General features: G+C 41.2%; 1 protein-coding gene across 3 annotated transcripts in view; it reads right to left on the bottom strand.

The window, feature by feature from the left end:
* LOC131042902 (cycloeucalenol cycloisomerase) overlaps positions 1 to 27,171 on the bottom strand; it is a 156,760-nt gene that overhangs the window by 104,208 nt on the left and 25,381 nt on the right. The window lies entirely within an intron of this gene.

Genomic DNA, 27,171 nt, shown 5'->3' with positions numbered 1-27,171 from the left:
ACAAGCATTGGTCAAGCAATATGGTGCCTGGTTCATTCAATTCCCAAAATTTACATACTTAAGGATTCAGGGTTGCCCTTCCCCTCCTTACATATTGCCACGCTATCCGACACACAGTGTAGTGTTACGTGAAGAGGTAGGGTAGTTGGTGGCATATTGTCAAGGCACAAAGGCACAAAGGCACAAACACAGATTCGCCATTGCTTTCCCCATTTCACTTGGAGATTATGTATAAGTTTGCCCCTCTCTACAAGTAGCTGGAAGTGCAGAAGAAGAATTATCTCTCTACTCACTCGTGCCATTTGTTCCTAGAGATAACTTTGATCCTTACGACAACATAAGGAGAGCTGCTGGGAAGAAACACAAGCACATATGGCAATTGGAGGAATTTTGGACGAACGCTCAAGATGATTTTGGAGTCAGAAGGAAGATGCACTCCAGACTACTTCTTGATTTCATTCGGAGATGTAAAGTCTTTAGTGTTGTTGATCAAGCACAAGATAGCGGCAAATGTCTCCAACCAACCTACGAAAAGGAGAAAGACAAGGAAGTCAAGATCAATTGGGTCAAAATGGAATTCGCTGATATGAAAGACTTGATGAAGCAAGTCTTGGCCTATACACGCAAATGGGTAGATGTCCAACATCAAAAGTTGAAAAAATAGAATGTGCAATTAACATTTGATAATGAAGAAGATGCAAGTGCAAGTGGAAGCGCCACTAGATCAGCTCATTCTAAAGGTTCCAAGAGAAAAGAAGATCATGAAGAAAGAGAATCATCCGGTCATCCTTCTACTAGTACCACTTCCAGCCATGAAGAAGTCAAATTCCGGTCATCCTTCTACTAGTACCACTTCCAGCCATGAAGAAGAGAGGGATCCAAATGCAAGTCATGAGAATCAAAGACCTAATAAAGATTTGAGTCATGAGGTGAATGAATCCATGGAATCAACAGTTCAAAATGACAAAACTGAAAGGCGAGACAAAGGAAAGCCATCACAAGATCAAGAAAATCAAGTTCCTCACATCCAAGCAAGTGATGAAGATGAAAAAGAAGATAGTGATGAGACAACTTCGCCTCCTAGAGATGAACAATTGCCCAATGAAACACAAGTAGGAGAAGGAAGATCATCTATCCCTGCATGGCTTAGAGAGAGGCTCGCCAAAGAAGTAATTGCAGCGGATGAAGAACCATTAGGTTACTTGGATAGTCTCCTAAACCAGACTCGAGAGATCACTGAAAGGAAGAAAGCAACAAAGATGTCTAAAGTGATAAGGGATGATACAGGTTCTCGAATGATACAAATCGCCACTCCAATGGTTGATAAATTTGAAGGTGATTTCATAGCAGAGGAATATGATGTGGAAACTATTGATTTAGGTCCACCTACCACCAAGCAAGCATTGGGTGATATGAATGACTTGGTGAAAACAGTTCACGACATGCTTAGGATGGAAGTAGAAAAGAATAAGAAACTGGAGAGGGAAGTCAGTGCATGGAGAAATTACTTCCAGCAGTTCAAGGAGCCACTAAGGCAACATGATCCATCGGTTACACAACCACCATTGCTTCCTCCAGAATGTATAGATCATGTAGAGTAGATAAGGAATTCAGCACAACTAATGGATGCATGGTTAGACAAATCCTTCTAGATGGCTAATAGATTCATAAGAGACATGATGAAGATACTTGATACGGCTATAAAAGTTCTTGGGAAAACTCAAGCTCTCATGGCTGCGTTTGACACTTTTGTCTACACTAGAGACATCACTATTCCTGTCTTGCAAGTATTGAGGAAGACGCCTAAGAAGATCTTGGTAACGGAAGGGATATTGAAAGATGGACATTTGTCTAGCTTTTAGAAATGGGGGAGCTTGCTTCGCATAAGAAAGATTATCTTTGAGGATATCAAAAATGGATGCAATCAAGTTGACGAAGCAATCCACTTGATTCATGACAAGATTGGACAAGTGATGCAAATCATTCTCAAAAAGGAGATAGAGGCCGGAATGAACATAGATATCAGCAAGTTGGAAGAAAGAGTAAGAGTCAGTTTCCATAGAACCGATGGGTTGATCACATAAAAGCAGCTAGATGATATACATGCTCTCATGGTGCTGATCAGTAAGAAAAGGGATTTCGAACCTGGATGGGATACTACTTTCGCCTCAGCCTTTGGAGAAGTTATCTATCTAGAAGAGCAATTGCCAACAGCCCCAATAACTGAATTGAATGCATGACAATCAGGTTCATTGAATTTGCCAGAGGAGAGAAAGAAAAAGGGAACAAAATCCTAGATGACAAACTGTTGTGATCCTATGTGGCAATTCATTTTCTTATTGGAAGATTCTTCCACATTATTTGTGCCATGTTCTCATTGCCTAATGTTTTTTGATAATGTGTATCTAGATAGGTTTTGATTGTATCGTACCCTAATTAGGGTTTGGGTGGCAAAATCTTGGCCCTTGATGTTCATTCAATCTTGGCCTTTCATTATATTTGGGAGCACTATATAAACCCCAATCATTTTCATTTGTAAAGATAAGAGAGACTTGAAGAATTGTTGCTATGTTTGCTATTGGATTAATAAAGACATTCAATTCTGGTGTTTTCTATTCAATCCTTGAAGCATTTGCATGATTATTCATCTTCTCAAATCAAGCTTTAAAATTAGTTTAAGTACTTAAGTTGAATGATGGAATGTTGCGTATGATTTATGGGGAAACTCCTAATCCATACCACTAGCAGTTTGTTGATTGCAAATTCACCTTCTGTGGTCAACTAGAATCCTTGAAAGCGCTTTAGTTCAATTGTTACTCAATTATTGACATGCATTTGATTAATGGTGTCTATGTTTGGTAATGATTTGAAAATCATCTAATTTCCTTAGAAGATTGCAATAGCCTTTGTGGAGTTGTTCTTGCATGTTGAAGCAAAGATTAATAGAATTTCACTAGAAGTCATCCCTCATCTTTGCATTCTTAGGCATAGCTCAGCATCTCTCGGCCCTCAACCTTTTGCACTTTCTTTATCAAACCAATAGAAATAGTAGCAAGTAGAAGAACTTTATTGCATATCGTTCGTCTATCCCTTAAGAAGCATGTAAGGCCCCTTGTATTAACAGCAGTCACAACAACCAATTGAGCTTACCCACAACTCGTGACCTGACATTAGGAACCTTGGAGTCTTCCAATTGCTCATATAGTTTAGCATTTGGGAAGATTTTTCTCAAGAGAGGATACGATACTTTTGGGTATTTTATTATGTGTTTGATTGTGCCTAAAAAACACAACAGGAATGTCTCTCACAATCATCACATTCATCAAATAGCAATTTGAAATGTTGAGTATCAAGAGATATTGCTCAACCACAAACACTTGTGATGAGTTGCAAGGAGTAAGCTGGGGTGGCAACAACTCACCTTCATCCACCAATTAAGGTAAACATGTCCAAGTTCAATGAACCTAATTCATTCAAAGATGGAGTGAAAGATGTCACTTCATCAAATATTGTTTATCTTACCTAACCTTGATTCCTATTGGTTAGGATTCAATGTTGAACGTGTGTCCATTATAATGTAATTTTCTCATTCGCTGAGAAGAATTTAGTTGTAGCTAACCCTAATTAGGGTTTTATCTTGTAATCTTGGCCATTGATTTGGATTTGATCTTGGCCATTCATTTGTAAAGGGAAGTCTATAAAAGGGCTTGCTCTCCTCATTTGTGAAGGTTAAGAGTTCAATAATAGTTAAGAGTTGATAGTCAAAAATTATAAGTAGGAGTAAAGTCGGAGGAAAGGAGATTATTGCCAAAATCTTGTTGCAAGAAACATATTACTTTCATTGAAGTTATGATGAATTTCATGTGTTGATTCAACATGTTGCATGGTCTCTTCTTCTCAAGTTAGATTTCTTAATTAGATGGATGGAAGATCTTATTATTGATAAATGGTGAAACCTAATGTTCATGCCACTTGGAGTTTGTTGATTGCAAATTGCAATGTGTGGTTAAACTAAGCTTGTGTAAAATTTTAACTTCTATTACTTCATGCTCATTGTTCATGATTTTGGTGTGCATTGGTGATATGAAAATTTTTCGCTAATCCTTAGAAGATTGTACCATCTTTGTGTAGTTGTTCCTTGTTGGCAAAGCAAAGCTTGGTTTCGTTGCTCCTATTCAACAATTGTTTCCTACATTCTTAGGATTAAATTAGGTTTCCTAACCCTTAATCACTTTTGCCATTTGTTTTCCAAAGTTGAGGTAATTTCCATGTTCCAATGAGCATTCATGTACAACATAAGTCCTCTTGTGATTCCAGCAATATCACATCAACCATTGAGCTTATCTACAAGTCAAAACCTGACATTTAGAATCTTGGAATCACCTCGTTTGATCATGAAGTTTAGCATTTCAAGAGAGGATAAGATATCTTGCTATTTTATTCTGTGTTTGAGGTGCATAAAAAACACATCAACAAAATTGGCGCTAGAAGGGGGGCATGCCAATGAATACATGAAAGAATAAACAGTTGAACAATTGATGTCGGAACTTATTAAGTTATATTTTGAAGTAGTCGCTAATAGAATTTGCACAAGAAAAGCAGATGATCGATGGACTATCAACCGGATTTGCAAAAGAAGAAAGACATTCAATGTTCAAATCTTTCACAGCTAGAACCAAAATGAGCTTTCAAGTTGAATTTGAGATATGCTAGATCTCTTTTATATCAAAAAATCAAAAAAAAAATCAAAAATTTGAAAATCAAAAAATCAAAAAAATTTAAAAAGGATTTCTCAATGGAGCAGCCACAATTTCATAATTCACATGGCAAGGATGATCAACAAGTTGATATTCTTCGACTTTGATGAGCATTGAAATCACAACTACATCCATGGAGTTTGTCCAAATTCGCATCAAGGAATAATTGTAGAATTCATAACACTGGTCATTGTTTAAAATTCTCTGAAGGATGGAATTAGTGTTGCAAGGGAAAATTTCCTTCTTAAAGGTACATGAGCCAGATGTACTCTCAAAAGCAGAAGCTAAAGCCTCCAATTAGTGAAAGTGAGTTCTTCAGAAGTTCAAAGAGATGATCAAGAAAGGGTTGAGTATGGAGGACTTGTGTGTAGAGGACATCCTGCTCCCTTGTTGGTGTCGGATTCACAACATAACTCACTCAAAATTCAGATGTTCATCATGTAGAGAGGCTATCTACCAAGCTAGAGTGCAATTGAGTTTGGAAGAATCATAAAGGATGTACACTATAGAAAAGTCGTGGAATGCTTACCTTCAACAAATCAGTTTGAAATCTAATGAAGGAAGTGATACCACATCATCCAGTAATGAAGATAATACAATTAAGCTTGCAAGCTAAGTTACCAGATTCTTCTACAAAATCCCTAGACCCTGATTCAGTTCTGTCTGAATTCTGGTTCGGACCAAATTCTCTACAACTTCATCCAAGTTCCATATTTTGCCCTATGGGTTCACTAAGGACCTAGGGAATTGTTGTGCCTTGCACACGCTCCCTGTCGCCGACAGGGTCCCCTTTCCTCTTTTTGACCTTTTCGCCTTCGCCCTGTTGAGTTATGCGCTGAGTGTCTCGCGTCCTTTTGAGCGAGCCCGTAATCAATCCATGAGACGACGATGTTATGAACGAAGGAGCCTGTGAATCCATATGATGAATTGAGCCTTCAGGCATGAAAATTCCAAGAGATCGTTTAAGCTTGTAAAATCGCCTGAGATAGGCATGGGATGATAGAAACTGGCCAAATCCCCCCAAGTAAAGGATAAAGCGTATGAAGGTCGCATGAAGACCCAAAAGGCCGATTTTCGTAAGAGGATATAAGAGAGATAAGAGGATGCAAAAGTATAAATTTTCAAAACCTCCTCTGAATCCTAAAATTCGCGCTGAGGAAACTACATGATGTTTTGAAAGTTTGCACGATGGATGAAAATGGCGATTTTCGCCAGTTGGAGGGTAAAAGGGCGAAAAACCTTGCAAGTGCCTCCAAAGTGCCGAAATTGGCAAAATGCATGAAAGTGCCGAAATTCGCACTTTTAAGTGAAAACGCAGAAAAAGTTAAAAATTGGCAAAATGCCCCAAAATGTCGAAATTGGCAAAACCACTCAAAAGGCCGAAATTCGCATTTTGGAGGGCAAATGTAAAAGGTTAAAAGGTTAGCAAAATGGCTCCAAACGCCGAAGTTTGAAAAATGCTCCTAAATTCCGAAAATCGCGCACGGAGGGATAATTGCGAAAAGTTTAAAACTTGTAAACTCCCCTAGATCACCGAAAAGCGCATTATGGCGTGAAAAGTTTTAATTTAAGAGATTATAATTTAAGATTATAATTTAAGAGTTTGCAATTCACTCTAGAATGCCAAAATTGGCAAAAACCCCAAAAATGCCGAAAATAGCCTTATGAGAGATAAATGGAAAGTTTAGAAAGTTTGAAAACTCCTCCCATTCGCCGAAATTTGCATTTGAAGGGTAAAGTGCGAAAAGGGTGAAAACTTGCAATAGCTCTTAAAATGCCGAAGTTTTAAAAACCTCTGAAAACCCTGAAAATTGCATTGTGGAGGATAAGTGATGGAAATAAAAGTTTGAAAAGCAATCAACAACCCCGAAATCGCGCGATAAGGCAAAATCGCGATTTCTGAAAGCCTTGCAAAGAGACCCCAAATGCCGAAAATAGCGTTATTTGGAATAGTTGCAAGAAGGTTTAAAAGTTTGCAAACGCCACTAAAAGTCCGAAGTTGGCAAAAGCAACCCATTTGCCGAAGTTCGCACTTTGAAGGTAAAGTGCGTAAAAATGAAAGCTTTCGAAATGCCTCGGAACCCCGAAAATAGTAACCTAGGAAAATCTCAACACTTTTAAGACTGCGTTTCAGTTAAAATCGCTATTAACCCAAGTCACCAAGGTAAGATAGCAAAAATTTCAAGGAGATCACGATTTTCGTCGGAGTTAACAAAACCCTCCCACTCTCCGAAATTCGCCAGATTAGGCGTAGATGTTAAGGATTGAAAATTCGCAAAAGCCCCATCCTTTGAAAATTGCCATTGGGTAAAACGCAAGATAGGGTTTTCAAAGTATTGCAACTCCCGCAGCCATTTTTACCACGCAAGAGGCAAAATCATTAAGGTAAAAGAATTGCTAATTCTAAGTTTCTAAAAACTGCATTTTTTCCTCCGAGCCTTTGGCACAAAAATCACAAATGGGAGTTAACCGTTGAAATTTGAAATTACAAGAATTCTCCCATTCCAAATTTACAAATTGTGAGTTTGTCTTCGCAAAGCGCAAGGCATAAGAGGCATCATTTTTCAAATCCAAAGGAAATCATTCTTGCAAGGCAGGTTGTGCAGATTCACGCCATTCATTTTCGCCATGTAAGTGTGCCTCGCCTCTCTTGAAATCATTCAAAATATATGCAAAATTGGATAGATGTGTCAGTATGCTAAAGTGAATTAAATTGATTGTCTTAAAAAAGCCTCTTTTCCCATGTATAAAACATCAGGAGCAATTGAAATCAGAGTATGTTCCTAAGAATCAGCGAGAAAACGCATTTTCAGACTTAGGAAAATTTTAAAGCATCATTCATGTTGAAAATTGATCCTAAAATGCCCAAGTATAAATTTGCAATCGAAAAGGTTCATAAATACCCATGTTTAAATCAATTAAGCTTTTAGCTAAAGTGTCATGATGTTCATTAAATTTGGTTTTCAAATTGATCCTTGTATGTTGTCATATTCTTTATCTAACTCGCTTCGTTTCCTTTGTATCGCCTCGTAATCTGTGTCCGCTGTGCAGGATAAATGCCTAAATCGGCGGTAGAATCATCAAAGACACCTGCTGCAGCCGAGACATCACGAGCGTCCAAATAAGATATCCCTCGTAGAGTCGAAAAGATGAAGTATCAGTATCAGAGAGGGGAACTGAGGGAATCAAAAGTTCGAAGTATCTAGGAGAATGTCGATGATACTGACCTGGGCCATATTGATATTCAAGATTTCAGAAACCGATTTTTCTCCCCTTATGCCTATGGCAGGCCTAGGCGGATGATGGAAAGTTGCATTGCCCAGGCAGCAGGATTTCCCCGGGCAGTGCAAAACTATGAGCTTGTAGTAAAGGCTGCCCGGCACAACCAGCCAAGCTCCAGATTGGTGCTCCTCGAGGGCATGGTCCTCGCTAACTTCACTCCTGAAGCCATTGGCGACGCATTTGACATTCCCTTTCCGAACAGCCCCATAGCAACAACTATAGATGAAGCGTTGGGGGCGTATGATTCTGATAAATGAAAAGTGGTACAAGGAGAGAAGACCTCCAAGCGTCAGGATTGGGAAAATGACCCCTAGAAGCGACTTTCACAACGAGCATGGGGACATGGTCACACTGCTCAGTAGGATTATGGGACTTCCCCAATCCAACTACTTTGAAGAGTGGATGTTCTACTTCACCTTCGTTGGGAAATCCAAGTTTGACTTGGCCCAGATTATAAGCGACAACATCTACACCCAACTGATCGAACTTGAGGCGAAGAAGTACTTCACTATGACATCCTATTTAGTCTACATGTTCGCCAAAAACCAGCCACTGCCAGGTTTAATCATGAAGGGTGAAATCGGGAATGGGCCTGATCAGGTGCAGGTATACGATTGTTATCCATAGCTACACTATCAGGACATAGCTCAAAGGGAAAAGAATAGCCCGGCCTATACAGTTGGTCAGTATGAGCGCGTCAATGACGCCTTCACAATGCGTTTGGTCAGGTTGATGCAGGGACGACTACACATAAGGCTCTTAGAGCAAGCTACTATTCAAGTACAGAGTTATGGGGCCTAGTTCATCTAATTTCCAAGGTTCTCCTACATTCGGATAGCTGGCTTTGAGGGTGCTCCTTTCTGACTTCCGCGATACCCAACCGACAAGATAGTTCTCTTGGAAGTCGCAAGGCAGTCATGTCCGACGAGCAGCTTACTCAGGGACAGGAAGCAGTTTGGATTCGCATTCCTTATGATTATAGGTAACCTGGATGTCCACCTAAAGAACCCATCCCGGAAAGAGGAATCCTTTGCAGAATTCGCCTCCTACGGCCTACAAGAGCATTTTTCAAGGAAGTGTTTTGATCACGACAATCTGGCAAAGAGAGCCTATGGCAGGCAATACAGAGCAAAAGAATCAGTTGAAGATTATTGGAAGAATCGCTCTGATAACTATGAGGACCGAAGGCACGAATATTCGAGGTTGAGTGTGCAGCAAATGCGACTCTATGAATACCGTCGGGTCCCAGATCAACTAACAAATTCAGGAAATTGCCTGTAGGTCCGAGAATTCGAGGCAGTAAGACATCTTTTGCCAGGCATTGATTGGTCGCAAGATCCAATCACTGATTTTGAGGCGGTTATGGCAGCCCAGGAAGATATACTGACCAGTGGTTGCACTAGCAAATTGAGCGACTGATTCATGAGGGATTCCAGTTCACCTACCACTTGATGGGTAACCTTGATTCTCAGTCCTCCGAAGATGAGGGAACTTCTAGTGCACCTAAAGAAGAGATCGAAAAACCTGAGAAAAGGAAGAAGGCTAAGGCTAGCAGAGGAACTCGGACATCCAAAAGAACAAGAAGGGAAAAGATCCCTTTTAGGAGATTGTTTGCCACATATGGGTAAACGATTAAATGCAAAAAGTAAATGCACAGAACATAATGCAAATATGTTAAATAACCAGTCTCTGTATTAATTCAACAGTCCATGTACAGCAAGTGCTTATAACATTAAACCCCAAATACCACTATCATGATGATACTAAGAAGGAATGGTATGCAATATATAATACCCGAACGGGTGCGACCAACCGTCGCATCCAACTGCCCTTCGGGACGACTAACTAACCGACTGTCGTAACTCATTATTACCGACGACAACATAAACATAATATGACAACATAACATAATGATTATTCCCGGCAACATCATTTCCCCCAAGAAAAGAAGTCGTCTCCGAACGACTTAATACAAAATACAGATGACATTAAACAAAACCAAGGTAGAGAACTACAGAAACTGCTATGCTAGTCAAGCGTGGAACTCATACACCTGTTGCGTCCTCACCTGAAAACCCTTTTCTGCTACCATTCGATGATCAAGTGCGGATTTCACCATTAGTGCTTCCTTTGACATCACAGTCCTCCTATGCCTAAATCAAACTTGTATGTAAAACACGCTTTTCAGTCTCAGCCTCCACCAACTGCTACTCAAATAATACTGTATCCCTAGCCAATTTGTCCTCGATAGCCACCCGCGCTGCCCTCTCGGCATCCAACTCCTGGGTACGTTGAGCTAAGTCTCATGCTTCTACTGCCTCCAGCCTGTGGTCAGCTCCTCCCGAGCCCTCTGTGCATCCACCAAAGGCAACCTCACGTCCAGTCGAGACATATTCCGAGTGCCTCAAGGCGTACCTTGCATGCCTAGAAGTGGCCACAACCTTCTGGCACAAAGGCTAGGAGACACCTCAAATCCTCCATCACACTCCCTAAAGGCTAATAACTGAACTGAATAACTCTCTAGTGTCGTACGACTTCGCGTTCTTGCAATGCCTTCCTTCAAACTCTGCTTGTTCGCAACCTCCAAATCCGTCTCCCTCTACGGCTTATGGCTTCCCCGCCAATACTTAGCCTTAGGCTTCTTTCTCACAGTACCGAACAACCCCAACACTTACTATGACTTCTCGGATGCCCTTCGCCCAACTCCAAAAAGTGTATTGTAGCTCAAAAATAAATTGGGGGTCTGGGGCAGCGCCCCAGTGGGGTCAAGGGGCAGCACCCCTCGCCAGGTCCGAGGGCAGCGCCCCCGCCGCCAACACCAATTTACAACCCTCAGAACCACCTGAAAGTCCATGGCGCGCATCATTTCTGTGTATTTTAAGATGTCAAAACCTTTCTTCTCCACTCTAATATTTTCAGCGTCCTGGCTCCAGATGTCATCGAATGATTTTTCAATATGGTCGTCGTCGTTTTTTTTTCCGCTGTAATGTCCCCAATGGCACCCCGGCCATACAACCTCCCCGTACGGTCACCAACAGCACTGACACCTCCAATCGTACGGCCACCTTCCCGTGCGGTCAACACCCCTCCACTGTACGGATCACCCCATATCGAATACACGACCAACCGTCTACCATACACACCGTACGGGCCTCCTTCTGCACGCCGAACGCTTAACTACCTCTTGGATGGCTGTGTATGGCTACGTATGCCTTGTGTGTGTAAGAACCCACACCTGGTGGACTCTAACCAACCACAATTTTCTGCCTTTGTTTGATTTTTCAATGTTTTCAGTGTTTGGGTTTTGCTTGAGTTTTCAATGATGTTTCACCAAGGAATAAAGAAAGTGCAAATAACATTTGCTGCAAACTAGAGTATGGAAATGAGAGCTACAGCCATAAGCATTTTATCGAACATTTGCCATGCAATTCCTATTATGAAATGTTGACTTTCAGCTAGGGACATTAAGACAAACAGTTATCTTGCAAACTGAAATAAATACTACAAATATATCATATGCAACTCCTTTTTATTGATGTCCCAATTACCACAGATATGAAAGGGCCAAGACTCTTGGCTGACAGCTGAATATGATATGAAACAAAATACCCAGGTCTGAGTACAATGGCAGCATACAACCAACTTCGAATGTCTATTAAATACTGAAATTAAATGCAAGAGAACCTGATCCAATGAAGCGCCTACGTTGTGGGTAATGTAGCAACTCAAATACCATGTAAATTGTGAAGCAACATGTGTGGCTGCTGCTGCTATAGTACGGCCTCCAACAATTATAAATTCTGCCCAAATTCCAATGTCATGACAGCAGCAACTAATCTAGAAATGAGCAGCAATTAAAACCCTTGAAGAACCCTTGAGTAGACTCAACTAAGATGCAATATACTGTAGCGATTTTACTATTCACGTATCACTGTAGCGTTTCACTATTCACGAGTTACTGTTCATGCGCACTGTTCACAGCACTGTAGCGCACTATTCACGGCACTGTAGCAGTGGATGAAATAACTTGCAATCTGCTCTTAAAACCTTGAATAACTTGTTGATAATCTCTCCCAACAAGAATGATATAACTCCATGTGCCAAAGAAGGATGATTCACAACCAACTATAAATGTTCTTCAACAATAAACTTCAAACCCTTGTAGAAAACTTCACCAATTTGCACAAATGAAAGAACTGAAGTATTCTTTCCCACAACTGCAATAATTCAGATGTTATTTCACACCTTCAAAATTGTTATCAATAGGAAGTTTTCGTTTCCTATGATCAAAGAAGAAAATTGCGAAAGCCCTAGGCTCCACAATAAAAATCAATCAAAATACTATTCATCAACTGGATGCCGAGAATGAACTCTTGCCTTTGCTTTTATTATTTCCTTAAGAGAGCTCAAACACCTGCCTAGCCAATGTGGGATAAAAGATTTATTCCCACATTAAATTATTCACTTAACGCACTTTATTATATTAAAGTGACTTTATTATTATAAGGTTACTTTAGAACTTTATAATAATATTAAAATATTAAATAAATCACTTAAGTCACTTAAACTTTAATATCTCTTGATGTACTTGTCTAATTGCTAAGCCGTCTGAGCCAGGAGTCGACTCTCCCTGTTCTCCATGTGATTGGATGCCTGTCTAAAAATAGAAACCCTGAATAGTGACTTACTATAAATAGTAAGTATGTGGAACTGAGTCTAGAAATAGCTGCAAAGGCCCATTCAAGGTCGACACTGCCAATAAGCTCTGCTCAGGTGTCTTTCTATTAATAGGAACCCTGACTCTCCCAAAATAGTAACTTACTATAAATAGTAAGTGTGCCAATCTGAGTCAAAAAAACCTGTGCAAAGGCCAAAACCTGAATCCAGCTGAAGAGTAATGTCTCTAATCACCAAGTAATTGCCACACGAGGCCCTCTATCAATAATTGTTAGCCTACGAGGGTCAAATGATAGGCTAATTCTTACAAACTCTAATGCTCGCAAAATGGGGACATTACAGCGTGTGCCTACCCTGTGCTTGCATGGGCGTTGCGTTGTTGGGCGGAGTGCGTTTGTGCGGGGGTTGCGTGTTTGTGCGGGGCTGCGTTTATGTTTGCAGTGGCGGTAGCCACCGCACGGTGGTATCCACTGTCGGTGGTCCCACCATCGATGTTCCCACCTCGGTGGTTCCACCGCACAGTGGTTCCATCCTGGTTTGTTTTTTTTTTGTTTTTTGTTTTTTCTAAGTGTCCAGATTCGGCTCAGGTTTCGTGCCTCTAGGATCGCCCTTTCTCGGTTTGCCTCGCCCAAGAGTCTCCCGCTTTGGTCCTGTGCCTCTCGAGTCGCCCGCCTAGCCTCTCAGGTCCCTTTCCATCCTATCGGGTTCCCCTACGGACTCTCGGGTGTCCTTCCGACCTCTCGGGTCCCCTGCGCGCTTCTCGTGGTAGGGTTTCAATTTGGGCCCGTTGGTGGCAAGTCTATTTTCAATGGCCATCCGAAGACTTGGAACCACAAATTCTATAGGGACCACGGTCTCCTTCCCGTACATAAGAAGAAGAAGAAGAATAAAGATTTCGAAGGCTGCGGCCTTCCACACAGGGTTCCAATCGTTGCAGACACAAATGATCTTAGGATTATCTATGTCACCGAGGTTTGGGGCGTCTCCCTTCCAATATTCTCTGTATTCTGGCAGGTACACCTGCTCTGTTACTTGAGTTGGTTCCTCTACTTCGAGCTTGTAGCTGTGGAACATTTCGTAATCCTCCATCTGCCAGTGGAAGAGCCCGTTCAATGACCCCGTCTCATCCTCGGAGCACTCTCCTAGTTTGAGAATCCCTTCGTCGTTGGGCTCCCTGCAGCCCCGTCCTTTGTTCCTCAGGTTGCCTTCTCCTTCACCCTCCGATTCCGAAGATGATGTCAGGTCCTCACTAACCAACTGTGTCCTGAGGTCTATGATAAACTTCCTTCCTCCATTCTCCATAGACAGAGTGTTCTTCTTCCAGTTGTGGGTGGCCTTGGCTGCCATAAGCCACCCTCTCCCTAAGATCGCATCATACCCTTTTTCCTTTAGTGGGATTACCATGAAGTCCAGTATGAAGGGTTGCGTCCCGATGGTAACTTGCTGGCCCATTAGTGTCCCGATGGGTTTGATTCCATGTTGATCTGCTCCCAGCAAATTGAATGTACATGGCCACAGCGTTGGCTTCCCCAGGTTTCTTCTGGAAGAACATTCACTCCTGATCCACGATCGACGATGGTATCGGTTAGAATGGTGCCAAGGATACCCATCTCCACAATGGTCGGGTTCCTTCCAGTGTTAACTGCCAGCAGCATGGGGTCTATTGCAGACCCCCCAGGAACATCTGGGCGGTGGTTGGTATTGGTGCGTGGTTGGGAGAGATTATTCAACAGCGCTGTTTGTAATTGAGGCATCGTCAGGAGGAGGTCGTGTACCTTCACAGGCACCTCCAGTTTTAAAATTTGATTTAATATAGCCTCCTCCGCCTCCGGTCTGCTGGAAGTACCTGTCATACCCTTTGCCTTCGCCCTTTCTCGTATCTCTTTCTCAATTTCTTCCCGTGCTTCCCGTACCCTTCGCTTCTCCATCTCCGAGTCTGAGCACATTGCGTGTTTGGCTTGGTCGCGGGTTACGACCAACACTTTCTCTTCTTTGGTTTCCTCGATATTGAGCAAGTTGACGCCGGACTTCGCGCAGGTGGCATCTTTGTGGTCTCCCAGTCCGCACCATTTGCAAAAATATTGTGTAGCCTCTCCCTTCGAGCAGTCTCGGGCTAAGTGCCCCCACTGGTTGCACGCTCTGCATTGTACCATAGGTCGGCCTTTGGAGTCATATTGGATCTCGCTCCTTGTATTGTTATTGTTGTTTCATCCTCCCCACCGATTATCTCGGTAGCCTCCCGATGTTGCATTGTTGTTCGCCTGGGAGCTGCCGGTACCGCCTGACGTAGTTGGTTGTTCCTGCGTAAGCAATACTTGTTTGTTTCGTGTTTTCATGTTGTAGGGGCATTCCCTAGTGGGATGCCCCATCAACTGGCATATATCACAATAGGCCTTCTTTTGGCAGGAGCCTTTCTTGTGGCCGTCCGTCTTACATTCCATGCACCAAAGCTCCCCTTCGTCGGTCTTGCTCAGACCTCCCTTCACAACCTTCTGCTCTTTCATCATCCTCAGCATATCCTTTTGTAGGGCTTGCACCTTTTTGCTGGACTCATCGTCGCTGCTGCTTCCCTTGGAAGAGTCATCATCCTCGGACGAGCTATCCTTCTTCTTTTACTTCTTGGATGTCTTGGTCTCGCTCTCGAGATCCATCGCTCTATTATATGCATCTTTGTACGAGGTTGGTGGAACAATTTTCATCTTCTTCCGGATGGAGTGTTTCAGTCCCTCCACGAACCATCTCTTTTTCAACCCATCCGCTGGTTGACTCTCCATTTTCCCCAACAGTTCCTTGAGTCGCTGACTATAGGCTCGGACAGTCTCGTTCTTGTACTACTTTGTGCCATAGATTTCGGCTACTATTTCATTGTCATCTCTGAGGAGGCGGAACTCTATCCCGAACTCCTTCTTCAGGTCGGTCCATGTGCGGACTTTGGCCTTATCCATATCTGAGTACCAGTCAATGGCCACTCCCCTTAAGGTTGCTAGAAATCGTGTTACCCATTCGTCCTGGTCGGTAAAACCGTTTGCTGACCATATGGTTTCACAAGTGCGGCAATGGCGGATGGGATCTTCCTTCCCATCGCCGTTGAACTTCGACAACTTCTGCTTACTTGCCATCGCACCGCTGGGTCTCACTCCTCTGGTGCCTTGTGTGCTTGTACCTGGTGATCCTCCGCCTCCACCTCCTGCACCTAACCCTCCACTCGTGGGTCCTCCGGAGAAGGTTGTTGACCGCGAACCGAACAAATTGCCTCCCATACGGTACCTTGTGCTCCCTTGGCGCCGTCGACCGTACCGTCACCTTCGGTCGTCTCCCTCCAGTTGTCCTCCGAAATGGACAAGTTCTTTAGGTCTCTGGTAGCATCGATCAGGTTTAGACTTCGCCTTGTTTGTTCCACCAACTCTTCGCGACTTCTTACCCTACGGCGGTATGCTGGCAAAATGTAGAGTTCTCCTTCGGCACCCACCGTGACTCCTAGGTTCCCTTCGGGCAACCCTACGACAGTGTAGAGACTGTAATTTTGTCCGTCTATCTCTGCCTCTGCAACCTCCGTGACACCTCTTGGGTTCCCTTCGAGCAACCCCTCGGCCGGTTGTTCCTCAGCAAGTTGCCTTAGCCTACGCCTTCGTTCTATTTGTTGCCTGAGATTCAACGTTCTTTGTGCCACTTCCCATTCGTCACTTTGTATCTTTTTATTTTTTTTATTTTGTATATTTGGCATAAATCACTTCCATACATAGCAAGCACACACCATGCACACAAAAAAAACTCTTTTTTTTTTTATTTTGCCTTTCGGCCACGATTTATATCAACAGTCTACCAGGATTATTACAGGGTTCAATTTCCCCTTTGCCTCTTGCCATCACGCTCTGCGTCCCACGACGATTGTTCTATTTGCGCGTCGTCGGCCTCTGGGTTAATCTCACCGACGGGTAGGCCCATTGTGTCCGTACGCCATCCGCTCCTTCCTTTCCCGAGTATGTCTAGGCAACGGCGCCAAATGGTTGCCACATACGGGTAAACGATTAAATGCAGAAAGTAAATGCACAGAACATAATGAAAATATATTAAATAACCAGTCTCTGTATTAATTCAACAGTCCATGTACATCAAGTGCTTATAACATTAAACCCCAAATACCACTATCATGATGATACTAAGAAGGAATGGTATGCAATATATAATACCTGAAGGGGTGCGACCAACCGTCGCATCCAACTGCCCTTTGGGACGACTAACTGACTGACTGTCGTAACTCATTATTACCGATTACAACATAAACATAATATGACAACATAACATAGTGATTATTCCCGGCAACAAAGACCAGAGGTCACTTCATCATCAAAAGACCCTAGTTTGTCTGATGATGTAGTTGAACTAGATTATATACCTGCTCCGCCTTCCCAGAGTGATATTGACACATTTGGGGTTGATGATCCTCCTGCACCCGACATGCTGGATGTCGAGCTAAGAGCCATTGAATCAGTCCAACTTGATAATCAAGTTGAGGAAGGGGAGATTCCATCCGCTCAGGGGATTGAATTGCATGAACCCACCCAGCAGAGCCGCCATGAATTGCAGCTCCATAATACTACCAAGGATGACTCTATTGTTGAAGGAGAGCAAAGGACAGATGAAACCCGCGAGCCTGAAAAGACTGAAGAACAACCATCACATGAAAATACTAGGCAGTTATTCAGTGAAGTGGGAGAGAATTCGGCTGCGAGCAAGGAACTCGACACTTCCTCTACTCCTCTTGTAACGGAACAGTTGCAAATATGCGATGAGCCGGCTGAAAACATCAAAGAACAGAGTGCCAATTTAACCATAGCATCAGCCCAAACTGTACCTCAAAAATGGTTAATTGCTCGAGCTCAACGCAAGGTTGCCACCAAGCCACCCATCGATTTGGAGGACATCTTCTCACGTATAGACCAAGCCAAGGCCAAGGGGAAGAAAAATCCCAAGGCATATTCCAGGATAACCAAGGATGAGCAAAGAAATCGTACCCTTCATATTGTCACCCCGCCTATAGACAAGCCAATAGATCAGATTACACTAGCTGATTATAGCATCACGACTGTCCCCATCGGACGAGCCACTAAGGGGCAGGAAAGGGAGGAATTCAAGGATTCAGTACAAAACATGCTCAGGCAACTCGAAGAGATAACAGCTGAAAAGAACATGTATCGAGTTCGTGTTGAGCAGGCCAAGGGGTACATTGACCTACTCCTGAGACCATTGCAAAATGCCCCTGAATCCCATATTCCCCCGACAGCATTGGCACAGAGGACCACGACAGAATTTGAAGGAGTACGGGATATTGCCAAAGCTGTTAAAGAATGGATTCGAAGTCTTAAGGAAAGGGGGGAGCTAATCATTAAGGATGTAAAGAAAATGGCCCACCACCGAGAAATCGTTTTGGTCAAACTGTACGAGATGAAGCGGGAATGCCTCATAATTCATGAAGTCGTTACTACAACTCTCCCCCTCATAACGGCTCTTTTCTGGACCCATCCGCAGATTGCTACATTGTCCGACATCTTGGACCCCCACGACATCAACATTTTTTAAAGAATGGTACTAGACCATCAGCATGAAGAATGACACAAACACCACCATTAACAAAGAGCAAGAGACATGCGAGGAAATTCTGAAGAACACAAGGGACCTTGGTGGAATAATCCTCCGATCCATGGTTTTGGGTTGGCAAAATAGTCTGTCTGATCCCATAATCCATCCAGACTGGGAAGATGGATTAAAAATAGATAAGATCGCCTAATCTACAGAGGACCTAGATTTTGCTAGTAAATTACATTCTGATATCTTGAGTTTTGAGGTTAATCAGTCCAGTTGGCAGGACGGTTTGAAACACATAGATCATTATCTGGAGTGCATGCAGTATAAAATTCATCATCCCCCTATGCCTCAATTCGGTTTGTTGTTCCAATTGTGCATCAGGTTCCAGAAGCATGTTCGTGAAGAACATGCAGCAGGTCGAGACCTTTGGCAAGAATATTTGCATGGAGAGGATCATTTTTTGGTAAAAGGATATGAAACTAGAAAAGAAAAAGTGCTTTCTTAGAATGCATTTTTTCCTTTTAAGAATTTGAAAAGTGCACTTTTTGGCCAAAGGGTCATATTTGACTTCCAAGTCAACTGTAAGCTTAAAACCTTGTGTATCTGCACTTTCTGAATTATTTTGGGTAAAGTTTTAATTACCTTTTTAGGTAGTTATTGCTCCCTTTGGGGTAGTTGCTAACATTTACCCTCCATTTATGGGTATGGGTACCTTTTGTAAGGGTGAATCTGGGCCACTTGTTTAGATTAGATCTTGGCCATTCATCTATTTTTGAAGCCTATTTAAAGGGGACTGGTTTTCCTTCTTTTGTAAGAAGTTCATGGATTGTTGCTGAAGCTCTGGCAAAATTTACAGGATTTAATGCAAAAATTATGACTGTTCCAATTTCATTGTGAGTGCATGGTCTCCTTCTTCACCAATTTGAATCATTCTGTTATGTTTCTTTCATTTCTATAGCATTTTCTAGATAAACATCTGATTGAATCCACGTTGTTCATACCATTTGGGATTGACTGACTATCATTCCTTTTGCATGGTTAATCTGAACCGTCCATGTGCTTAGTTCGGTTATTGAACAATTATTGAATGAATGTTACAGTTTTGAAGATGTGTTTAATAGCATGGAAACCCTATTTTCCTTGAAGATCGCACTAGATTCATACAAGTATTGTGCTTAAATGGTTGATAGTGTTTAATCTAGTTATTTGGAGGTGTCTGTCTGCTTTCTTAATATGCTATCTTAGTTAAATAATTTAGACTTTTTGTACCTCTCTTTCCCTATCCCTCTTTTCCCCTTTTTTTACTAAGAAGAAAATCCACAGTCCTGCTGAAATAGTATCATCTAACTAGAACCAATCGATAACGAGACTGTTAAAGTTTTAGGGAACTCATCCAGCAATTATCTATATCACTGTAAGTCCCCTTTGTGTTCCCAGCAAAACACATCAAACCACTTAGCAATCCCGTCGTCAAGACCTGACAATCGAAACCTTGAGGTCGTCCCCTTTGATCAACAAAACCAGCATTAGGGATTTTCTTATCTCAAGAGACGATAGGATACTCAGCGAGTACAATCTATTTTGCGTTGGTTGGATGGAGTTTGCAGCGATGCAACTTTAGACGTGTCAACAAGAATTTAGGCGAATTTCAAATGAATTTTGCTTCCAGATGCAAAACCTGGGCCGAATTTTGATGATTTGACACATTTTTTTTAAAAAATTAAGTTTTCTTTTTGCCTATTTTGGTCAACTCAACCCTCCAACCCTAAAATAAACCATTAAAAAGGCCAAAAAGGTAAAGCATATCTCATTTGAGCATTTGTGAATGAAAAAGAAAACTTCTTAGCTCCATTGCTAAACTTTCTTGTTTGCTTGCCATTGCTGAAAGAGTGTTGAAGGGTGATTGTTGCATGCTCTAAGCTAGTTTGTGAGCTATTCCTACATGGTTACAAATGTTGAGAACTCCTCAAAGAAATTGAAGAGGAAGATTTAAACAAAAGAGGTAGGTTTTTGTTGATTTTGTTTCTTTTTTTAATTTTGCTTTGCATTTGTTTTACAAAAAGAAATGAATTCTCTAGTTTTATTTTATTTTTTCATTTTGGTTTGTGACTTTTGTATGTTGTTCATAGATTCATCATTCATAGAATGGTAAGTGCTTCTAGCACTGGGAACTCTCTGTTCAAAACAGACCCAGGCTCTCCACTATGGAAATATGTGGAACTGGTTCAGCAACTAACAAGTGGAGGACGTTTCATTTGGATTTGCAGGTATTGCAAAGAGGAATATAAAAGCTTGTATAGTAGAGTGAAAGCACATTTGTGCTTTATCCCTCGAAAAGGCATCAAGTTTTGTCCAGGCAAGCCAAGAGTTCCAAGGCAACCTCTAGCTAAAACCCTTCTTACAAACTCTATTGTACTAAAATATATTGAAGAGCAAAGACAAGCAGATGAAGCAACTAGGAATGCAATAGTTTATACTTTGGAAAGGTCTAGAAGTAAAAAAGAAACGAAGGCCTCTATGGCTTCAACTTCCAATGAACAATCCATAGAGGGCCATCCATTCTTGCATCTCCCTCAAGAACCGGTGACAAATATGAGAGCAAAGGGGCCCTTGGAAATGTCATTTCAGAATGAGGCTAGAGACATTGCCGAGCAAGACATAGCTAGATGCATCTATGCAAATGGATTGGCATTTAATGTTGTTTGCTCACCATATTGGCAAAACATGGTGAGATCAATTAATGAGGCTCCAAGGGGGTTCGAGGGCCTGGGTTATGAGAAGGTGCACACCACTTTATGTAGAGGATTCCTTGAAGCCCATCAGGGATTCATAGACTGAAACATGTGTGTCCATAGTATCCGATGGATGGAAAGATGCAAGAAATCACCGTTTGGTCACTGTTATTATAGTGTCTACGAGAGGTGCAATATTTTTCGGAGTAGTGGATTGTGAAGGGCAAGTGAAGGACAATCCATTCATTGCAAACATTCTTTTCGAAGCCATTGAGCAAGTTGGTCCTCAAAATGTTGTTCAAGTGATAACAAACAATACCAAAAATTGTAGGGTTGTCGGATTATTGGTTGAGGAGCACTATAAACACATTTTTTGGACACCTTGTGCTGTACACTCACTCAACCTAATGCTGCAAAAAATTGCAAATAAAGTTGAGTGGATCAAGCAAACGTATGGTGATGCCCAGGGGATCCAAATGTTCATCAAGAACCACCATATATCACAAGCCATATTTAGACAATTCTCAAGATTGGAGCTCTTGAAGGTAAGTTAAATTATTTAAAATTTATATATGTTTTAGAATTTCGTTTAGTAAACTTTCTAAGTTTTTAATTTTAATTTTAATTTTAATTTATTATTGTTTTGATTTTGAAATAGGTTATTGAGACCCGTTTTGCCTTATTGTTTCGAGATATCTTGTGAAGGTTAAAGAGGCATTGTCTAGAATGGTAACCAATGCTAATTGGAGCATATGGAGGCAATCTACGAGCACAAGGGCAGCTGCCATTAAGGCAATGATACTAGATGACACTTGATGGGATTGTGTTGAGTACTTCTTGAGATTTATTGAGCCTATATTGAGCATGATCCAATACACTGACATGGATAGGCCTTGCTTGGGTGAGATATATAATGGCATTGACTCCATGATTGAGGATATGAAAAAAATCATAAATGAGAAAGAGCGAAATATTGAAGAAACATTCTTCAAGGACCTACAAAAAATCATGGTGGAGAGATGGAAAAAAATGACTATCCCTTTGCAGTTCCTTGCCTTTGCATTGAGCCCCAAGTACTATAGTCGAGAAGTCCTTAAAAAGAGTAGCACTAGAGTTGCCCCATATAGAAATCATGAAGTTGTTATTGGGTACAAGGCAGCCCTTCGTAGACTCTTTCTCGATTCATTACGGCCCGTGGTGAGGTCTGAAGTCATGAGTTTCGCAAGCACCGGTGATTGTGATATTGAAGCTCTTGAAGACAAGCCAAGTGTTGATGCTCATAAATGGTAGTACTTCAATGGAGATATATACCAGCACCTACAACCCATTGCCATCAAAGTTTTGTCACAAGTTTGTTCTTAACTCTTAAGATTCTAATTTCTAAATTCTTCATTCTTCTTGATGAATATTGAATTTATATTTAAAATTTGTAATCATAACTCTTAACTCTCTAATTTCAAAATTGAAAATCTTGATAGGTTGCTAGTTCATCATCATCAAAGAGGAATTGGAGCACATAATCCTCCATCCACTCAATAAAACGCAATAAACTACATTCCAAGAAGGCGGAAGACTTGGTCTATGTGCATTCAAACTTCAGGCTCCTAACACACAAAGACAATACCTACAAACAAGGAGAGGCAAAGCATTGGGATGTTGAACCATAGTATGATTCAATTGCCCACCTTGATGCACTTGGAGTTGATGATGATGGTGATGATGAGCTACCTAGTGATCATGAGGCTGCTCCTTAGGCTGAGATTGATAGTACCACTACCAATGGCACTATTTGTATTTCTAGTTTGCCACAGGAGGAGGAGGATACGTTTGATGACTTTTGATGATATTTGTCATTTGGTCAATGATGGCTCATTGTTAATATTGACATTATTATTTTTTAACTGAAACAGTGATACGGTGGTGTATTTTGGCATTTTGGTATGTTATTTGCCATTTGGACTAAAACATTAATATATATGGTGGTGTATTGAAATAGCCTGGGTGTCCCGCTAACGGTGAGTCATGGAAAGCCCTCAAGATCTTTTGCTTCATAGCAGATCCTGGCACTAATAAAATCCTCTCCTTGTAAATGATCAAGTCATTTACCACTGTGTACCTGTAATCCTGGATAGTGCCATCAATAATCCCAATGGCCCACTTGTCCTTCGCATACTTTACAGAAATCAACTCCCTCCAATCATCCTCCAATACTCCCAAAGCACACAAGTGAGGTCTCCTGGATAAAGCATTAGCAACTATGTTTTTCTTGCCCTTGACAAAAACTATGTCAAAACCATAGGCCTATAGTTTGTTGACCCACTTCTACTGCCTATCATTCAAATCCTTCTGCCCAAGGAAATGTCTCAAACTATTGTGATCCGTCTTGACTTAAACTTGCTTCCAACCAAGTACTATCTGAATTTAGCCAAGGTGTGCATTATCACTAACATCTCCTTGTCATAAATGTTGTAACTCCTCTCAATACCCCTCAACTTCCTGCCCTCAAATGCAATGGGGTGTCTATCTACTGAAATCAAGAGTGGCCAAAACTAAGCATGTGTTGATCAACTCCTAAAATCTATCAAAACACTATTGGGCTCTGTCTGACCACTCGAAAGCATCTTTCCAAGTCAAATCTATAAGGGGTGCAGCAGACTGAGAAAAACCCCTCACAAAGCGACAATAGAATCCAACCAAACCAAGAAATCCCTTTAGCTAGTGATTTACCATCACTATCCCCAGAATCTGATGAATTTTCTAAACTTTCCGAAGTTGTATCCTTTGCTAAAAAAATACTCAATCTGCTTGGCCTTGGCCTTAAGAGGACACTTATGGGAAGGATCCCATGGTTCCCTGCAATGAAAACACAGTTTTTTCCTCCTAAGCTCATTCAACTGTCATTATCCAATTTCTTAGCACCCTCACATGGCTGATGTGAGTCAATTTGGGTTGGCTTCTTATCTTTGTCTTTCCTAAAATTCGAGTCCTTAGACTGAAATTTACTCTTATAAGATAATGGTGCCAAATCTCTAGCCTTTTTAATGGCCTCCTGCAATGACAAAGGATCATGTCCCTTGTACCCAACCATGTAATGGATCTGAAAGACCATCTACAAACAAAACAACCAGCCTATTTTTTGAAATGACAGTCACCGATACTGCTAACCTTTGAAATTCAGCAACATTAGTATCACCTGATCCCCACTGTCTAAGTTGTGCTAACTCCTTAAAATGCAATTCAGGATCTTTGATATCAAACCTCTCCATAAGTTTCTCCATGAACTCTGCATAGGTATTAATTTGAGCATGTCCCAAGGTTACCTTCTCATGGTGCCACCACTCATGAGCGCTGCCATCTAAGTGTAAAGCTGCATATTTGATGGCATCTTCTTCCGGCATTGGATTGAGATTAAAATAGGTATCAAGTTTTTGAACCCAAGCCCTTGCTATAGTTTTCCTTGTACCATCATAGAAAGGTATTGTGAGCTGTCCTGTTTTCTTCTTGAGGTCACAATGATGTTGCCTATTGCCTCTAAAGGGTAAATGCCTCAATCTAACATCCATGTAATCTTTGAATGACATTCCAGCCTGAAAATCTAACCCAGAATTCCTCCAATCATTTAAAATATGATCCTATACCTCCTGTTGAGTGGGATCATTGTGTTGATCATCCTGCCTTGGTAGAAACTGAGGCATAAGGGGTCTAGTGCTTGTTGATCCTGCCCTATTCCGCTGCCTTGCACCTGCATTATTTACCGAGCCATCATGATTCCCATTGTTTCTGTCATTTCCATTGTTACCATTATTTCCTTGTCCACCTAGATTAATATTACCTTGATTCAAGTTGTTTCCATTGTTCATAAATGTTAAGTGTTGATTCATAAGGGCTGCCATCCGCTGTAATGTCATCTATAGTTCTCGTTGTCCTCTAGCCAAATCATTTAACATATCCTTACTACTTGGTTCAGCTCTCTCGTCCCCCATATTTCCAGCTATAAGTGGATCACCTGCTCGTTCAACTTCAGGTAGATCGTTGGGGTAAATGATGGTGGGAATTGGATCTCCTTCTTGTGAAGATGAACCTCGGTTGATACCCAAAATACCTGACACAGTTTGTCCTTCTGGAATTAATGGTGGTTGCAACTCTTTCCTTAGTTCACGCTGATAATATCTTCTCTCTTTGTCACTCATTAACCCTCACAGGTTGGCAGGTCTTAAAGATCTGATACCACTGTAATAGACTGCCCTATTTGATGTAATTTCCCTTGACAATCTTGTTGGTATTTCATCGAATAGTTGGCAGACTATCTTTAAAAATCTGATTTTTCCTTTCTTGAATTTATCTGTGGCTTAGCTGAACCTGGTGCATTTTGGGGGTTTTGAAAGTTTGTCTTTTCAAACATAAATAATGCCAATTTCATTCAAGAACGAACATAAACTCACATCCAACTTACAAGCACCAAACTGAAAATTTTATTGAACTGTTAATGCTGAGGATATTTCCAGAATTTTATTATTTTCAATACTACAATACATCCAATGAACTTGAGAGAACTTAGAGTTACTTCAAGTCTATTATCAAAGAGTGAAAGTCTATTATCAAAGAGTGATGCCCAGAAACCATGGAACCTGGAAAGTAGCGCTATATCCCAATGTAGTGGTCTGAAATAAGCTCCAGCAGCAACAACACAAACTATGAAAGAGATTTGCCCATGTCCCAAAGTTAGACCAAGTCTGCTGGACCTTCTTGCAACGTCCAAACAGTTGGTCTGCAGCATATTACTACCACGTCCCTGACTCAACGTTGGCACCAGCAATGAATTCATTCCACACAATCATGATGCAGTACTTAATATTCATGCCCAGCAATATAAATGAAGTCATTCAAGTCAATTTGTACCCAGAACTAGATGACTGGACAGTGCATTGCAGATATACAAATTTCCTGTGTGTTCTACAAGAGAGGCCAGCACTATAGGTGTCAAGTAGTTTCCACTTTCAGTACACCCAACCACAACCTCAGAACAGAAGTTAATGGCATTTTAAGTCTCCAAAACCTGCAAACTTTCCCTGTCTGAACAATATAGGCTTCTACTGTAAATTATAATGCCCTTCGGCTGATAAAAAATGCCCTTACCAATCAACCAAACACTGCGACACCTCATGGACGAGCAATTTAATTTGTAATATTTCCCAGATTCGGTCTTCCACAAATGTGGGAAATGTTGCCAATGAGGGTGTACATCCCCAAAAGCAAAGAAATTTTCCAGATTTCTCCAGAAACACAAACTCCGATAACACAGTTTCCAAGATGATCAAATCTGTAGTTAATGCTCTTATTTATAACTTCAGTTGGTCACACTTCCCAAGACACCACGAATGTGGGATAAAGAAAGTCACAATAAAATATCATTATCCCTTATGTCTCCAAAAGAAAGGGGAATTTTAATTTTTCCCATTGAACATTAGTCGTAGCACTAAATAAATCACTAAAGTTAAATATTAAAATTTAACTGTAGGAACTTTTGATTTATTGCCCAATTAGTTAATGGCCCATTAAATTCGCAATTCAAGTGAAGAATTAAATAGACCAAAATACCGTCAAACAAAATTGTTTCATAATTTACCAGACACTAAGCCACAACTGACTTACTATAAATAGTAAGTATCTGGAAAAAACCATCGAAACACCTCCGATTGGCCTGAAACTGAAATTGCCTAGGCCAAATCCTTCACCAATCCCTGTAAAGTCTTGGTTAGCCCTCAGGACCATGGCAAGATGGGCTAACAACAAATCACCTCATGACAGCTAAAAAGGGGACATTACAACCTTTCAAATGAAAAAATACCTTATAGAAATGTCATGACTTTTGTTAAAAGGCCAAATCACACGCTTTAGTAAATAAACTAATCGCTGACCTTTTGTTATCATTAAGCACAGCCTTAAATAAGTAAATCGCTGTTTTAGCAAATACAATTGCTAAATCCTTTTCGCTGCCTTTTCAAGTTAATCCATGCTGATCACTTCCCCTTAACAATTATTGTTAGTTCTTTGACTTTGGAGATAATATTATTTCATAGATGCCTTTATTAATTCTGCTGCCTTGGGAATCGCTGAATTCTCTTTATTATTGTTTG

The sequence above is a fragment of the Cryptomeria japonica genome, chromosome 1 (genome assembly GCF_030272615.1).
Source record: "Cryptomeria japonica chromosome 1, Sugi_1.0, whole genome shotgun sequence".
NCBI lineage: Eukaryota > Viridiplantae > Streptophyta > Pinopsida > Cupressales > Cupressaceae > Cryptomeria > Cryptomeria japonica.
The sequence above is the reverse complement of the archived record's forward strand: the minus strand, read 5'-3'. Positions and strand labels throughout refer to the sequence as shown.